The sequence below is a fragment of the Lycorma delicatula genome, chromosome 9, assembly GCF_047948215.1.
Source record: "Lycorma delicatula isolate Av1 chromosome 9, ASM4794821v1, whole genome shotgun sequence".
NCBI classification, from domain to species: Eukaryota; Metazoa; Arthropoda; class Insecta; order Hemiptera; family Fulgoridae; genus Lycorma; species Lycorma delicatula.
This window is the reverse complement of record NC_134463.1, coordinates 7,773,605-7,793,595: the sequence shown is the minus strand read 5'-3', so window position 1 is coordinate 7,793,595 and position 19,991 is coordinate 7,773,605.

Genomic DNA, 19,991 nt, shown 5'->3' with positions numbered 1-19,991 from the left:
GTCAACTGCTTTAATAAAAACTTTTATTTTTCTCCTTTTCTTTTCTATTTAACTTACATTTCTGCTTTTATATATTTTTAAATACGAGTACATCTATTTTTCCACTTAAACGTTTGCAATTAAAAAAATAACATTAACTGATAACCAATGTGTTGCTAGTGTAATTACCGTGACAAGCCATTTGACTCCTCACAGATTTACTCCTAAAATTGAAATTTGACTCCTTAATAAATTTTTTTCAAAATATAAAAATAAATAAATAAATATACTAATAATTAATAAATACTATGCTGTATATAATAAAATATATTTAATAATTAATATAAAAATAAATATATTGTATTTTCACCGGAATTTACACTCTAATAAATAAACGATATGATTACAATTATGAAATCCCTAGTGACCTCAAATCTGTACTAACTTATACTGACACTTGTTTATAAATACTGAATAATTTTTCGACTCCACATGTTAGAAAAATCTTTCCCTACTCCATTATTTTATAAAACAATAAAAACTAAAATAAATTCTCGATACGAATCTTAGTTAAAAAATGAAATTTTTCCTTCACCTGTCTGTACATTAAAAAAAAATATATTTTTACACGTATTTTTAGATGGCTATTTATTTACTGGAAAAATAAAAATTTCCAGTACATATTTTCAGACAATCCACCGGGCTGGTCTATTGGTAAATAAATTATTGCAATTTAGTTGTTTAACAGCTGATTTTTGAAGTCGAAGGTTATCAGGTTTAAATCCTACTAAAGGTTGTTGCTTTAATACGGATGTGAGTACTAGACAGTGGATACCAGTGTACTTTGGTGGTTGGGATTTAATTAACGACACATCTCAGGAATGGTCGGCCTGAGTCTATACAAGACTACGCCTCATTTACATGTCACACAATCATCCACATCTCATTGGGCCGTGAGGGAGGTCGCTTATTGTTGCAACGTACACGGGAAATAAAAAAAAATATTTTTCAGATAATCATCTAAAATCACTGTTCAATAATGTATTCTATCTGGTTTCCCCGTTCTTCGAAAAATAATTCACGGGTTTCTGTTGTATGGAAGGGTCTTAAACTATCCTCCGAGAAGGGTTTGTCTCATGCTACTGTTACTCCACGGTGGACCATTCTACTAACAATTTATCCTTTTTCATTATCTGTAATCACTTCTTTTTTACTTTAGATCTACGGATATATACTAGGTCCTGGTTGATCCATATTACGACTTGTACAATCAGTATGTCCTTGGTGTCATCCGGTGACTAAGATTTGGCTTTTAGTACATGAAATTCTATTTATTTTGGTGGCTAAATAGCAATCCTAATGCCTTAAATGCCTATCGATTTTCTTTTAATTACTGTTAAAAAACAATCCAGAAGAAACATCTATATTTTGAAATTCTATTATGGAAAAAATGATAGAACAATTAACATTCGTATTATTTTATTTATTTATTTTCGCTCGCAATTACAGGCTGATATTAAATTATAACCACTGTACGTTTTTTTGGGTGAAAAGTAGATTTTGTAGCGTATGAAAAAAGCCAAGCCCGGCCAGGATTCGAATCTAGAATCTTCTAGATGAAAGGTGACATGCTAATCACTCCGTCACGGATATCGACGAAATAAAAAACTTGTTGAATAAAAGTTTATGGAAAAATGGAAAAGAAATCCAAATGTAGGATCGTAAAAGACAGTGCTATTGTTAATTGTGTCCTTTAAACTATACATCCACTAAATGAAACATACAACTGTAAGAAATAATTTCATTAAAAAAGACATTCATTATTTATGAAATATTATAAATAAATATACTTATTGTTAGTTCTGTGCAACGCAGCAGTTTTATATATATATATATATATATATATATATACACACACACACCCTTCTTTCATAAATATTAAATTTTATTTTAAATAATAATTGTTAAAATCTCAATTTGTCCAGCCAGGCAATCAAAGGAGCGGACTATCATGAGGTCACGCCTTTATTCTATTCCTGAATATATATCAAAATTTACCCGCCACATATTCCAATGAAAAATCATATATTTTGAGTCGAACTATCATCTTTTTTGAGTGGAGAATAATAATAGTATACTGCGGCTACTGCACTGCCTTTATCCTCGACCAAAAAACTGACGAGGTCTTTTAATAGTTAAAAAAATTAATAAAATTGTTTCTTAAACTATATGATAGTAAAAGGTCACCTATAAGTTAATTACCTTAAAAGTGGAAATGAAATGAGTCATTGAGTTGGTAAAAATTCCATCGCGAAAGTAAATATGAGTACTAAATTAAATATGTAACGGGCTGTACGTTAATAGCAGAATAATGAACTGTATAAATAAATAAAATAATTACACACTGATTGATAACTAAATATACTATATTTATAAGATTAACAATATTGAACTACGTTACTGTGATGCAAACAACTAATATAAAATCATCACTTTTCACAGATTTTTTTATCAAATGTTTTCTCTAATTCCGCCAAATGAACATCAATTCTTGTGCAATAATTAAAATTTAGATTAAAACAGTTATTATTTTTTTTGTACGGATTAAAATTTTCTTAGAGATATCTTTAAGGTGTTCGGTGTACTCATTTCATACCGTTAATTGTTCATGTCAGAATAAATTATCCTTTATATGTACATACCCATATATTGTGGCTATATAATTTTAATATTTGAGGGGTGTTGCAAGTAAGGTACAGTGGAAAAAAAGAAGATCTAATCCTGAATAAATACCAAGATGAAGCTTTTACCTAAATTATTTTTTAACTTAATTCCCCAGCCGATTTAAAAATTTATCTTTACGTAACACCAGTCTCAAAATACCCATTGCATAAAACTAAACATCAGTTTTTTTATAAAAATACGATCTCACTTTAACTTTAATATTAAAAAAAAATTGTTTCCCTGAAGTAAGTTTATTCAACATATCAAATAGGTAAAAATCAATGTGTGTAGTGTGTAGGGTTGAAAATTGTTAGGAAGAAACTAAAAGTTTTTCCAACCCGTCTGAGGTTATCTGTATAATACATCTTTATGTATAAATCAGAATGGAAAATTTATCTATTACTTCTATTTTCTTACTTCAGGAAATTAAGTAATGAACTGGGAAAAGTAATTAAAAATTAGTAAACTTTATTTTGGTATGAACTTGAAAATAGTTGGCGTAAAATATCTATTTCAACCATACCTTACATTTGACTTCACACTCGTACAGTATACAGATGTTTAAAAATACTTGTTTATTCTTTGGAAAAAATAATTAAATTTTTCTTTCAAATACAGTACTACTACCTATTACCACCTGCGTAGTAGAATGTTAATGTATTTGCCTTTCATTTAAAAGATTCTAGGTTTAAAATCTGGCCAAAATGAGTATTTTTGTCGTGCTATAAGATTACTAAAAAAAAAAAGACACTGTTAATGAGAATCATCTATGAACAGTTGTGTTCGTAAAAAAATGATAAATACTATTAAGAGCAAGGAGTTCAAAAAAGGTGATAGACTATAAAAACCGAGACGTTCAAACACCACGGGAAAAATCTTTCCTTTTCAAGTAGAGACAACTATTCTAATTGGAAGGTCACGGGAAGACTTCTTCAGCCTGACCTCTTATTTCCATCTTTAAGGACACCGACTGAACGGGCTCATATTGACGGTAAGAAGGCAGAATTATTTGCTGAACACCTAACGAAGACCGTTTGACCGAATGAGATGGAGGAAACAGATGATGGGGAGATTTATGATTTCTTGGATAGCCCTATTTCTAGGGCTAATAAGGCATTTCATGTATGGAAGCGTCACAAGTGTATGGTAAAGTAGGGAGGCTTAAACAAGTTTTCACTTATCTGTAGGTTTTTTGTTAGTTTTGATAAGATTTATTTAGTTTCTGTTTATTAGCTTTTTTTTATGACCTTTCACACTTCTTGTTTGTGATCTATCAGGTTTTGTTGTAGATTTCTTATATTTGCTCTGTTTTGGTCAGGTTAGGTTATTTTTGCATTTAGTGTTTTTTTAATAATTTTATTGTAGGTTATTTGTAGGTATTTTCTTAGTTTTTATGTGATTTGTTTAGTTAATGACTCTTCACACTTACTGTTTCTCGTTTGTGATTTATTAGGTTTAAGTCTAGACTTGCTTTATTAAGATTAATAGGTTTGTTTTTCTAGTGTAGTTTTATTGTTAGTTATATTTCATGTTTATACAGTTTTTTTTAATTTTGTGTGTTCTTGAGGCATAATTTTGGTTTGGTATTTATTGTTTTTTATTCAGTTAGTGTTTAATACGGATAATCTAGTTTTTATTTATATAATAGGTATTTAGTTTGTTGCTTATTATTTTGCGGGTAAGTTGGATGCCTGAGTCGTGTGCTGAACTCGTCCCTAACACCTAGGAAAGTGGTTGCATCAACTCAATCGGGTGGTCCTTTTAGGACCTGATAAAATTATTTATGGTTGTGGGTTCCGAGCTAGGCGCGGTATACCGATGTAAATGTCGCTTACGGCATTTGCATCGGTGGCATCGTGACAACGGCCAGATGAGATATGTCTTGAGGCTATGAAGGTGACCTCCGGTAAAGCCCCTAAGGGCTACGTACGGAGCGGGTGACGTGACGGTCGGACCCGTCACACGGTAGGAGTCTTCTCTTCGGGGTCAAGAGTTACATTGTTTATTTTACTAACAATTTAACTGTTGTCCTGACCATTTATCCTGTTTGCTTTGTTTTGTTAACGGTTGATTTACACAGACTTTAAGTGTATTGTTAATTAAACTTTATTCATTGTACTTTTAATCGTATTATTCTTTGTTCAGACTTTTATTATATTGTCTTGGGAGGTAATAATGGATACTTCTTTCACGTCATTTTTCTTTATACCGTTTACTTATAGTTTCATTATTTGGAAAGCTAATTGTGAATAAGACAGTGTAAGAAAATAAGCACGACCCGTATGATTATTTCCATTTAATTAGTGTACCTAATTACAGAAATAAATACTTTATTATGGTGTATTTGAAAGCCAATCATATTATGTAAATATACATTCCTTTTTATTTTACTGAATAAATATATGAACAGCATAAAAACATAGAATTTTTAACATTTCATAAAAGAGTATCTTTTTTATTTAAGGAAATACAAAAATGTTAAATTCAAAACTGAAAACATACAATAAAATCATCACCAATAAAAATGGGGGGTAAAAATATTTTTTTGGGTTAAAGTAAGGGGTCTTGAAAAGTTTTTTTTTTCATTTGGAATTAAGTTGTCTTGTTTCTTCCGCTCTTTGGTAACACAATTTTATCTCTAGCTCGGCTGCCCCATTCGCAAAGAAAACGCATGAACTAGTATAGCCTAACCGCATGCCTAACAAAATAGCTATATCTTTTAAATCACCATATATGTTCTAGCTATGTTTTTTATAATTTATTTTTTCAAGAACGTCTTTCATCATATCGTATGTCTCTTTCAAATTAATACCAAAAACGATTGGTATAGAAGGATAATTGTTACCGTTGTGCAGTAGAACCATTTTTAAACTACAGTTGGACGAATCTACGAAAAGGCGTCAGTCGTCAGGTTTATGAACTTGTCCTAAGTGCAAAATTAGATCGTCAATATTTTTAATAAACCAAATTATTTTCATCAATAAAGTACTGAGAAAATTCTTTTTATCGGCTTCGAATGCCCGGAAATTTTTGTTTTTTTAATTAAATTCCAACCTTGCAGTCTTGATCCTAACATTCAGTTTTTTTTTTTGATAAATTTAAATCCCTAACCGAGTGATTTAATTCACCTTGTCATATAAGATGTGGCTTATTGGAAGATAATTCAAAATCAAAATCATTATTGTCTTCTTCAGTACTGCCTGATTCTTCATCGCTGGTTTCGAAACATACATTCACAGGTGGCTTAGGAACCGGAATAATTTCACTGAGAGGTACAGGTCCGATTGGAGATTGCAATGAAGGATATTTTACAGTATGTTTAGATTTTTTTAGAAATTTCAGACACACTTGTTAAACAAAAGTAACAATGTCTATTACTGTTTATTTACAGCTAACAAATTACGTTAACAAAGTTAAACAATAAAAAATGTGCTAACAAAATACAATGTAGGAGCTTAAAATGTTAACTATACGTTGAAAAATGAAAAAAAATCCTTTAATTAAAATTTAAACCTTTTTCAAAAATAGTGGGTGATAGAAAGATTCTGATTTCATTTTTTTTTTTCAGCATCATAAAACAGATTAAAGATATGTATCGCATGTTAGGAAACAAAACTTATGTTTATCAGTGCAATCTGCTTTTTGATTTCTTTAGAAGAAAACATTTTAGATATTTATCTTTTAAAAGATCAGATTGCAGTTTAGGATTTCATTATTAATAATAGATTTAAAATGATTTAAAATGTTTAAAATGATTTTCTAAGATGGTTCATTTAAAAATCACTATTTTCCGAATACCTGACTGAGACAATAAAAAGTTAAAATATCACTTTTAACAATTACAAAACTAAAATTAACTAAATTAATAAATCACGTGCAAACTTATACAACTAACTAAATTAAATTACATAAAAACGTTATAAAATATTTAAAAATGTATATTAAAAAACCTCAAAAAAATTTTGTTCTAAAAACTTGTATGCAAGGTCTAAGTTATTCTATAAGCTCAAAAAAAAAAATTCCCTAGAGACATTCTATAGTAAATTAAAAATTTTCGTCATCTATTTCAAATTTTTTGGAAATGTAACAAATGTTGTTCTGTTTATAATTTTTACTTACGAAAGGATGGACCCAATATTTTCGTTTTTTTTTCTTCTCTGTCCATACAGTGCGGCTACAATATGAATAATTTCTTTATTCGACATTGCGATACTAACTGACATAATTGAGCTGTAAGATGGTTGAGTTGACAGAAGAGAACAGAACTTTGCAACCCGTTTGCGATAATTATCTGAGAGTTGGATCATAAACGAATTTCTTACATTGCGGCAATCGATCATTAAGACATAATAAACGTTAAACACAATACAAAGAATGAGGTTAAACACCACAACCTTACGTAACAATAAAAACTGAATAAAAAAAAAGTTAAAGAACAATAAATAAATAGACATTTTAAAGCCGAAGCATTAGGATGATTTTTACCGTTACTGCGCTAAGGGATTCACACACACCGTGTAGCAGCATCGATGCGAAATGATACTAGATGTGAAGCTGAAAAGATCGATAAAGATGACAAATTTTATTATCGCAAAATACTACTCAACAGCGCTAACCGTTTATTAACAAGAAAGAACAAGCATTGGTACTGATAATGATATTTTAGAAAGAAAAAACCTTATAAACGCTGTTACAGTCACTTTTTCTACATCAGTACAGACTGTTTAATTTATTATAAACACCGTGGAATTCCAAAATGTTTGTAATAAATAAAATATTTATTTTATTTTTGTTAACTATATATACCTTATTCACTAAAATGTTTATTAAACTGAATTACGATTTGTAGTTGTAAATTCATGCGAAACCGTTAAATAAAAGCAAAATATTCGCTGGAATAACAATACATGTTGTACGTAATAAGTCGATTTTGAAATATATATTCAAAAGTAAAACAAATCGAACTATATATATATTAAATGACTTATCAGGAAACAGTAAAAATTGTTGGACAACAAATTACAAAGTGAAATAATTGGATATTACAAAAAGAAATCACATAAAAAAACCTTTGTCGTAGTTTATTTTTAACGTAAAGATGCGATATTAATGACTTCAGAAGCATCATATAAAAAGGTTTTGATGAAACGCCGGTTTGACAGTTAGCCTTTGTCCATCGATGTATATAAATTGATTGCTTGCTGTATATATGTAATGTTGAAGTGGACTGTTTCTAGGTCTGTCAGCATTGAGCGTCCCCTCCACCCAGTCGCTTACGTCAATGCGGCCGAACGGCACATGCTGTTTAATACACAAAGGTTACCCAAACAACATTTTTACTGATGAATGATTTTTACACTTCTCGTCGTTGAAATTAAATCATGCTGTTTAAACAGCATTCGCTAATAAATTCTTATTATGGTTCTTGTAACAAATATTTGTACGACTATACATAAGAGAGAGGAAGCAGAATATAATTTCATCTGCATTTAATACACACAATCATAAACAAATATACACAATAATCACAAACAACCACAAGGTTGTTACGTGATTATTTGTGTTTAATTTTAGTTAACTGTAATTAGACGGTCTGGTTTTTAGTTCCAGGCAATGTGGTACTTCCCACAGCCTATTTCATAAAAAAAAAAAATATCAATTATATTGAGTAAAAGAAAGAAAGTACATAGAAATTTTATCTCTTCATTAAAGAGCTCATGGTATTTATAAATAATTAATCTAAATAAATATTTTATCGCCTAAAAACTGGATTCAATCGGAGAATACAGTTTAATTTGGTTACTCATGTTATATATGTATAATACTATAAACTTAGCTACTCTTTGGGTAATATTTATTCGGTTAATGAACAAAAATATGAGTATAACCGGTCACGATTTAATTAAATACGTAAACACAAAAAAACAAAAGACAAAAATCGTTTGCTCTTGCCAAACGTGCGCGCTCACCCTATATTTTTACTCTCTAGAGTGTTACAAATATTTAAGAGATCTAAATATTTCCTTACTAAACCCTTCTACTTTAAATGGAGTACACATTTTAACTCTTCTCCAAGTTTTTTTATTAAAAAAATATTCCTATCTTATGAAGTCGAAGCTAACCACTACACCGATCGGTCAACCCTACGTTTTGTATATTTTTATGAACGCACACTTTCCCTATAAGGGTAAGGATTTTAAAATGAGTTTAACATTCTTCTTGTGCTTCGTTTATTTCTTCTCTACATTTACGAAAATAATTCCAACGTGCAATACATTAAATTAGATATTTAATTTTAATTTATTTAATATACTTTATTTTCATATAGCAGAATCTAATTCTCTAGAAATTTTTTTTTTTTTTTTTTTTGAGGGGGATGAGAAAAAATCTGCACTCAGATACCATGGTGTAGGGGTGGGTATAAAGATCTAGTGAGATACCAAGATTATATGAGATTGCCTTCTTGCTGAAAAAGAGGAAGACAACTCAATAAATAACTCATCAAAGACCAAAATAGAAAACCAGGAAGAAAAGTGATAGACGAAAACGGCACAAGACCGAAACATTACCTTATGAAAAAAATAAAATTAACAATTATCGAAATTATTTTTCTTTCTTAATTATTATTATTATTATTCTAATAATAATAATTATAAATTATTATTATTAGAATAATAATTTCTTAGTTATTATTATTATTATTCAAGGATCTGAAAAAAATAAAAATTAAAGATTCAAAACATTAAACTGAAGATAGTCAGTCTTATAGCAATCCATTTGTATGCATGAGTTATAATCATGTTTTCCAACAATTTTTTAACATACATTTAAAATACATGTTTGATAATATTAAAATTCTTCCTTAGTTGAAAAAAATCTATTCTCTTACTTCTTTCTGCCGGTGAAATAGATTGGAAATTGTAAATAAAAAGACAAAAATTTTTAATATTGGGTCTTTTATTAATTTTTTTAACTTCCGGGTCCACCGTTAGGTATTGCTTCAGAGGATGAGATGAATGATTTGTAGAGTTTGTGAAAATGCCATGCCACACAAGCTACAAATCATTCACCTCATCTGGAAATCATAATATTGCACTGGAAATACATAGCTGTACTTCAACTGGAGCTGAATTAAATTCACGTAATACTTTATGAAAAAATAGTAAATCAAATTATTCTCCGCGACATGCAACAGATAGCAATTTATAAATTGACTTCAGCTGTTTATCAAAATGTTGAAGATAAAATTTATGAGAAAGCGAAGATAAAAAGTCGTTTTCGATAGCTCTATTGTTTTGCGAAATATACTCCCTCCGATAATTCTAGGTAGAAATGAAATATTCAAGTCGACTTAAATAGTAAGACGCAAGTGCGAGGATCAACAAAATGTCTCGCAATCCATTTCAACTGACCAAGATTTTGCTTCGCCCTGCTCGCTATCCTGTCTGCATGTTCAGAAAAGTACAGCTTAGAGTCAAGAAGTATGCCTAGATCGGTGATAGAGTCTACGGTAGCAAATGGAAAAGAATCTATCGTCTATTTAAAGTCAGCGACATTAGTCTTAAGAGAGAACGCAATATATTTTATTTTTGAAAACAATAATGGCAAATAATTCCTTATAGCACAAACATAAACAGAGTTAATATGATGTTGTAAAAGAAGGCGATCATTTCTGTTTCTGATATGGAAAAGAATTTTAAGTTTATCGGCATAAATACCCGGTCCAACTGAGATGAATTCAGCAACGTCATGGAAAAAAAATAAAAATATCCTTTTCGGCACGCCGGAAGGCGGATGTAGATTTCACCGGTGCTAAGAAATAAAAAAGATTCCCACTTCAAAGTTAAGAAAAACTTCAAATTTAGTCAATACGACAACGGTTGCACGCGATAAAAAGTTTCACATGTTTAGCATATGACAAACCCCATCTTCTTACAATTCCAGCAATATTTTGGTCATCCCTTGCCGTAAGGGTTGGTCATTCCAAAAGTTTTTGGTAATGTTTAGAGGACTAACGACCACTTTAAACCGATTCGATACTGTGCCTATTAAAGGAGGTATGATTTTTTTTTAGTCTTCGAAACCCCATTTTTTCCACCCCTGGGTCAACAGCAACCTATTGCTGTCAGATATATCGGATATACTAATCACAATTAATAATGTATTGAAAATATTTTAAGCTTAACTGTTTGTACTAAAGGTTCAATGGATCTTCAAAAAAATCTTGATAAAATTTCAGATAAAATCTCTGAGTAGATTTAATAAAAGCTGTTCAGTCATCATATAAAATCTATATGGAAGGATAAATGGAGATGATCCAATGACTGGATCATTGAGACAAGGAAAACATTGAAAATTTTATTTTTAAAACTACGCCTTGTAAATTTACAAGTGGCTTCCCTATGCAAATCATAATTAGCTACGATAATGAACCTCACTGTAAACCTTACCTCACTGTAAAAGTGAAAAGTAAGGATTAGGAAAAGTAGTACTGCAAAGTAGGGTAATTGTAATTTTTGAGTTCCAAAAAGCATACACAGTTCAATAGATGTTGTGACCCAATTTATCAGGGTGATACACAAATTGTTTGGTTGTTTAAATGATAAACTTGCATTGTGGTTCCTCCAACAGAAGATTAAGTATAAAAAAACAATAAAACTTTTATAAGGAGTACAATTTTCTACCAATTATAATAAAAGGAATCTTAAAAAAATCCCCATTTAATATTTTACTTATATAATTATGTAAAAAAAGGTAACTAGTTTTTGGAATAAAATAATAGAGAACAATCAGGAAATATTTACAAAGTAAAAATCTGCAACTGAATATGTATGCTGGTCACAATCATCATCAGGTCAGTAAATACACAGAAACTAAATGAATTATAAGAAAATTAATAAACAAAAAGTTTAACATAAGAAAAAAAAAGAAATAAATGAACAATTATAAAATGATGCAACATAAGAAATTTAAACAAAAAACTAAACGTAAACTTACTATACAGTATATGTTACTTAAACCTTCCAAAGGCTACTATTTACACTTCAATTCCAATATATAAACATTTATAAATTTATATTTTATTCTGAATACAAGTATCTTTGGCTGGTAGTTGGGTTTTTATTCAGTCTCTGCATAGAAAACAGACCTTGAACAGTTTTATAGGTATACAGAACACCGACAAAGCAGTTGCTGTTCAGTCTATTAGAGAAGGCTGCTAGCATGATTTCATAACTAGAATAAGGGAGGTGGCTAATCTAACATCAATGAGACTATCTCAAGGAAAAAGGAGTAAAGGATATGGAAAGGGGATTGAATGGAATAATTAGCCAACAGAAGCTCCTTCAAATTGGAATAGTTTATTGGCATGACCATGCCTTAAATAAAGTAGAATAAGACAAGGGTTTATCTCAGAGACCAGTGACATAATTTGTTTGATTGTAATTGAAATTTAAATGGTAATTCAAATTGTTTTGATTGTAATCGATGGTTTATTTGGTGCTTGTTTAATTTTATCAAACTTAAAGCTTTCAGTCTTGTTTCATTATTTATTTTTATATTTAAAGCAAATTTCCTGAATGCTATGAAGTTTATAAAAAAATAGCTAATAATTGTCAAATCTGATAAATTTTTATATGTGCTGTTTGTAAAGATCAATTCTATCTTAAAATTCTTTAAGAAATGTTATTTTATAACAATTGTTACAAAATACAATTAACATCATTTTTTGTTGTTATTTTCATGTTTCTGGGTCAGAATATTATTCTGGTAATATCCATTCATTTACTTAATGCTGGCAATCATCTTAGCCATCATTATTTGGTAGATTACTTACCAATATTCTCAATAGCCCTGTAGAAGTAATACTACACAGAGATCCATGATTTTTGTATCATAAAATTCAATAACACCTATCTTCCTTTAACACTTTCTTTTTCAATATGGTTTGTATAGTGGATAAAATTTGCATTTATTTTTCATGATATGGCCAGTAACATATTGGAGGTTTGTTTTTTCACTAGATTTAACAATTTAAATATATAATTATATAATAATTATTTCATATTTGGACTTTACCAATGTCCAAATATTTTAGCTACCATAATTTCCAGACTTATTATGAAATTCTATATAGACAAGTGAAACGTTATGCGTAAATGGACTAGTTAAAACTTATAATAGTAGAAATATATCAACACAGGGGTAAAGTAAAATTTTGATATACCCAGCAACCTAACAATAAGAATACTTAAATAATTTCTACCAAATACTTTATAGCTGTATCTCAAGTTTAACGAACAAAATTCTTCGCTTTCTGAAGCCATGTACATATCAAGAATTTTATATTTGTAGTAGCTATATTTCTTTAACAAATCAGAAAATAATAAGGTGATGCAGTATTTAATGAGTGCTAAAAGGGTAATAAGGCTAATGGGTATTAGGTTGTTTTAAGTTAATGAGTTTTAAGGGTAAATCTAAGGAGTGTTAAAGGGGTAATGAGTCTTAATAGGGTGTTAGACTAAGGAGTAATACTTTCTTGGCGTTGGTTATTTATTCTTATATAGTGGAAAAATAATGAAAGATACATGAAAAAGGTTATCAAAGATTTCTTTTTTGGAGTGAGGGTAATTTATAATGAACATTTATTGTAGAATTGTCATTACTTATTTAAATAAACCAAAAAAAGTTTAAAATATATAAATAATCTGTATTTTTTCTGCTTTCCTATTTCCATAATCACTTTCCAAGAATTTTTTAAAAAATTTTTCTATGTTTACTAGATTAAATGAAATAATGTAAAAAAGATTCCACTGAAAAATGTTCAACCAATAACAAATTACCGAATTTTCTTTTTGTGGGTAGGGGTTAGTAAATTATGATGATATTTTATTGATATTATTATTAAATCTATTATTCAAAAAAATTCAAAAAATCTCATATTCCCTGCTGCAATTTATATAATCAGTGTTTCAATAAGCGTGAAAGAAGCAAAAATTAAAAAAAATATTTTGCATTTTTTGCAATTTAATTGAAAAAAAAAATTCTGCTTCTAATGACACAGAATCAAGACGAATGACTAACACGGCTGCTGTTATTCGCGATCATAATTCAGCAAGTGAATCCAAATGAATTTTTTGGTATTCAATTTGATGACTCAAGAGATGTAGTAAAGGATTTCTCAGTTCCTGTGTTTTTTGAAATATGAATGCGATAGAAAATATGTTGTTTTGTAAATCAATACCAGGTCATGCTACAGGACTATTGCAAAATGTATTGCAATATATAGTGATGGTGCATAGGCGATAACAGGAAAGAACGGGGGATTTCTGAAAAAAATTAAAAGATCGTCTTATGCCAAGGCAGGAATGGACCCACTGCTTCCTTCACAGACATGCTCTTGCTAAAACAAATATGCCGGAAAATCTCAAACAGATTTTTTAACAGAAAAATCAGCTGAAAAATTGGTTAGTTTTATTAAAAGTCAGCCGTTACAGAATAGGTTGTTTGCTATGCGATGAAATGGGCAAAAAGAAAAAATCTCTTCTTTTTCACACATAAGTCAAATAGTTAGCAGCTACAGCTTTATTTAAAAACAAAGTAGTCAATCGGATTTCGGTGGAAAATGAACAGTCTATTAATTTAATAAATGGTTATTTATATTTATTTATTTTATAAATATAATTTAACCAAACTTAACCTACGCTCGCTTCGCTCGCTAACCTTGACCAATTAACACCGTATTTTTTGAGTATTTATTTAATAGATTCAGTAATTACTGCAATTATTTATTATTTAAATAATCAAAACACTCCTGTTAATTAGTCAAGGTTAGCGAGCGAAGCGAGCGTAGGTTAAGTTTGGTTAAATTATATTTATAAAATAAATAAATATAAATAACCATTTATTAAAATTAATAAAGAGACTGTTTTGAATCTATATTATACTCTATTATCGGCCCATTTTCCACCGAACTCCGATTGACTACTTTGTTTTTAAATAAAGCTGTATCTGCGGTGGCGTTAATACGCAAGTACTGTTATATCAAGTTTACTGTTTATGTATACAAATTAAGATGTCTTTGCAATTTTCTATTAAATCTTAATAGACTACTCAGAAAGGTCGAAGAGAACAAAAAAAATTAACATACTATATACTAAAATAGTACTTATAATATATATTACTACACTAAAGACACAGAAGAATAATTTTGTTTTTAATCGACAAAAAAATAAACAAAAATACAGAAAAGATGTAAGGAAATATTCGGTACATTATTGATCTTTAAATAAATATGTTACTTAAACATGATACGAGTGTTCCACGCTCGCGCATGCGGGTAAATAACTTTAAAAAGATCAAAACAATAAAAAATAAAATAGAAAAGAAGCGGGTACGAATTTTCAAAAGTTGTATAGAAAATATTATTTTTCATTATTTAAGTTATATTAATAAATTGATTTATATAAAAACAGAAGCTAAATGTAACATTTCAGATTTATTACTCGGGTTATTTTATATATAACCTTTCGCAAATAAGAAAAGTTAATGCTAAAACCGTTACCTTCATCCTGTTTCACAGTTATAAAAGAAACAATGAAGTCTGAACTTATTCTGATAAGTTTGAAAACTGGTAATTGAAATACCTTGACACAGGATATGCTAGAAGAACGTTAAAGTTTAAAATAAAGTTGAACGAAACTTTTACATGGCGTACTATTAACATTTAAAACAATCTAATAATGGTACTAGTAAGAAGAATATTTTAAATGTTGAAAGATAATAATTCTTAACAGAGAAAAAACAAAATAACACTGCCAGAGAAGGAGGGATCTAATATATTCTATGACGGCCTTACATTTACACCAGACATTATGAAGAGAATTTTTTTGTTTCACATATATTTATCATAGTATGTCTATTGTAAAAAAAAAATTATCCAGTTCATTAAAAAAGTTACACAAGTTTTAAAAATAAGCATTCCTGATTTAAATAGATATTAGTTAGAAAATGATCAATCGTAAGAAAGCTATTGGTCTAAAACTTTGTCGAGGACAACAACAAAAGATTAGTTATTAGAAATTTACAAGGGAATATGATTAAGGATTTTTTCCGGACAAAATATTGTCTCAGAAGAGAAAGATTATAAAGTATTTGTAAAGAGTAGTTACTTTTTTTTTAATTTTCTTTATACACTTTTTTACCTACCCGGCGAAAATAGCTAGAATAGTTGAATTAAACGGGATAGTATGATGATTATGTCAAAAATGGGGTATCGGGGTTTTTTTTTAAATCTTTACGTTTTAGGATCCAACTAGTTCATCTAAACCATAGGTTCATCCTTTTTTAGCCTACCGTCCCCTTTTCAAAAAACAAAAAAAACAGACAGACTCTCCCGTTCTTGAAATCGATAACATAATCCAGAGTTTTCCACATTTTTTGGGTCACAGCCCACTTCTTCAAACAGTGATTCGATGGCGCCCCTCTTAAATGAAGTATACTACATTATATATGGAAAAACAAGCACAAATTTATAAATTATTTTATTAAAAAATATTAACAATATTACTCAAATTTTGATTAACATGTATTAAAAAAATAATATATCACCAGTGAAATGGCTGATATCAGTGAACTTTTCGATATTTCGTATCACATTTGTCATCAGTAATCTTAAATCGCCGCGTTCTACTACTGACAATTTGTTTTTTGTTAGTAAATTGCTGGCTACGCTAAATTCTCTTTTTGCTAAATTTGATGATGGAATGAAATGAAAAAAAACTTCTTTGATGCAGCTCATAAGCCAGATATAATACCGGAATTTGCCCTTGAAGCCACAATTTTTGATATCCATTTTGAATCTCAATTTTAAGTATTCATTTGTTGACAATTCTATCAACTCCTCCTGCATTGATAGTTCTGTTGTTTGTAGGTTTGGGAAAGGTTTTAGGACCCAATCTAGAATGTTCATGTTGAGGACATCTATTTATAAAATTTTCTTTAAGCGCTTCCAAATTCTGGCAACATACCAGAATGTCGTCATCATTTCTTTCCACAGAGAAAATATTTAGGAATTAATAGAATTGTCTTTGACCGAAATTTTGTCTGTACAAGGCAAGTTTTGACACAAAAGCAGAAATAGCGTACGTATGCATGTGTGTTTTGCACTGTTTTTGGCCTTACATCTCGGGATTGAAACGATTTTCTTGAAATTTGATTCTAATATTTCTATATATAGGGGGCTCAAAATATGTTAAGGGGGTTTGAGGGATATCGTGAAAAAAAACCAACTACGATTTTCTTCAGAGGCATTTTACAAAGAACTTTGTTAAAACAAATTGGTTAACTACATTGCATATTTAAATAATCCAAAAATATTTTTCCAAAAATCAACCTCCATCTTGTTTTTTTGCTTTAACTCCCTTAGGTTGAAATATTTTTCAATAATTAATGAATTTTTACAAATTCATAATATTTTTTTTTGTTAAATTTTGTTCTTTTTTTGTTTCTGATAGACTTTATTACATACTTTTTTTCTGAATTTTTTCAGAATCCCTACGTTAAGTTTTGATAATAAAATTTACGCATTTATTAGCCATTCAGCAAAGTTATTGTACTTCAAACTTAAAAAACTTGTTTTCTTCACCGAATTTTTCTGTTTTTTGTTAGATATCATGAAAATTACGAATGATACAGTTCTGGAACAGTTTTATTCGATTTTTCAAATTACAAAACCATCAAGTCTACTAGTTATATAACGTCTTCAAAATTTTGGTAAGACCTCACTTCACAAGGGAACAGAAATCCGGTCGAAATTTTTCGCTAGCCGTAATTCAATATCAAAATGTTTTCGGACATATGTTTGTATGAACTTTTTTCTTATTTCAAGCTTTAGAAGCAGTTCCCAAATTATTTTCCTTTCCTTCTGATTCACTATGTATATAAAATCTCTTTATTTGGAATAGCCTCAAAATTTTGATCTGTTTTTTTTTTTTATGTTTACTCATTCTTTGTAATTTTACAATCTCAAAACACAATCCTATAAAATTGACAAAATTTGTTCTGGTATGTTTTATAGTATCATTTTTGTCATATTTTATAAATTTTGATTTTTTATTGCTATTTTTCAACAGAATTTTCTCTGTTTATCGCATTTATTATTCCTTTTAATATATTTTCTATTTCCACCAAAAGTACAATTTTCTTATCGCTAATTAATTATTTTTTCTTTTCTTGTAGTTTTATTCCATTCTCAGATTTTTCCCTCAAATCTTGCTCTGATTTTTTTATCTTAAAATAAAAAATAAAAGTATCGGGCAGATCTCTGTCTCATTTCTTTTTAAAATAACATTTTATTTTCTGTTCTTTTTTCATTCAACCTATTCTAGTTTACAATAATTTCTTTTCTATTTTTAAATGTTATTTTTCTTAAAATTTTAAACATCTATTCTAAATTATCAAATAACATCTAAGGATCTTCAAATTTTAAATAAATACTTTTATTCCTCTTCAGTCTGCCTTATTAATGTAGTTAAGGGAATATCCAACCCTTTTACCTACGCTTTTTAAATATTAGCTTATTCATTTTTTAGTCCGGTTTATTATGAAGTCTGTTTAATCGTTCTTTAAATAAATTTTAACTTCTCTTTTATAAACTAATGCATCGCAAACGTAATATTCAAAGCGCAGTTTATTTTTAAGTTAAATATTTATTTTATATATTATTATAGGTAGATAATTAAATTTCTCGTAAAACCTGATTTTCTTTAGATAGCAAAATGAATAAGGGTGATATTTTTAACGTTAGTCTGGAATCATAATACAATTTAAATGTTATTTTTAATATTTACTAATAAAAATAGAAAAAAATAATATTGGAGAGAGAAAGAGAGAGAGAGAGAGTATTTTTCAAATTCAATAATTTATATTTTTGTGAATCGTTAAATTTAAGATAATATGGTTTATACAGCATACCTTTATCTAAATTTATATTTCTCGTACACCTTGATTAGTTAATTAATTTTATTTAACATTAACATTTCACTAGATTTAAGTACGTGCATTTGTACTCAATCCCGTATATATTAATAACACATTACAAAAATGCATATTTTGCATTTATTAACTGAAATGGAAGTGAACGCATTTGTATTTATTGTGGATTCTCTATGCTAGAGTACGTACAAGTGTATAGTATTTACACATTTAGGATACGAGTGGGTTTATATTCCACAATATTACAGTGTTTTAAATTATTGAGGTGAAGTTACCAAAAAGCAAGCACTGCTTTGCCATTAATATGTACAAGGATACGGATTGAAATTCGGGTAGAAAAGATATGGAAAGGGAAATGCGGCCATCTGTTTGCAGTTTGCGCCTCGCTCCAATTAGTGCTTGTGGAAAGGCGTTTACAGCAAGAGATAATAATACCTATTGAAACAAACCGGATATCCATTAATGAATTTGAGGCTTAAAGTTCACTTATCCAAATTATCTTCTGAAAGCGTTTCATTTTCAGCAAACGGGATTTTTCTTCTCTCCCTCAAACTTTTATTATTTCTCTTTCTTTCATTTTCCATTTATATCTATCTCGCTTTTACAACACAGTAATTTATTCATCTGTCTGGTATCTTTCAAAATACTATCTCATTTCTATTCATTTTTTATTTTATTATTCTTTAAGTATGGTAATATACTTTTTATAGTTGCACAAACAAATGTAACGTCTACATTTTATCATTTATATAAAGTTTTCCTTTCAAAATTTTACGAAATACTAAAAAAAATTATCAATTAAATTAAAAAAAAATTAATAATAAAAAAAGAAAATTACCAGTAATTGAAAATATCTAAGATCTCAGTACAAATTAAATTCTTAAACGTTACGAAGACCCATGATCAATACGAAATATAAAAACGTGCATGAGATTACAAAATTTTCCGTATTTACACAAATACTACTAGTTTTTTTAATAAAATTATCTTTTACGTCTACCAAAATATAAGTATATATAATCATGATATATATAAATGCACAAGTAAAAAAATCTACGCCATTCAAAATAATATCCAAAATATAAAAAAACGTGACAAATTTTACTTAACTCTAAGACAATTCAGGAACTAAATTAATTTAAACTTTTGCTTTCCGTTTGGACTTACAATTACAATGTTTTCTTTTTTTGCTTTTTATAAATAAATTAAATTTAAAAAAAAATACTTTTGTTTTACTAAAGATTAATTTCGTTCAAAATTAATTTATAACAACGTAAAAACTCTGGCGTAGAACT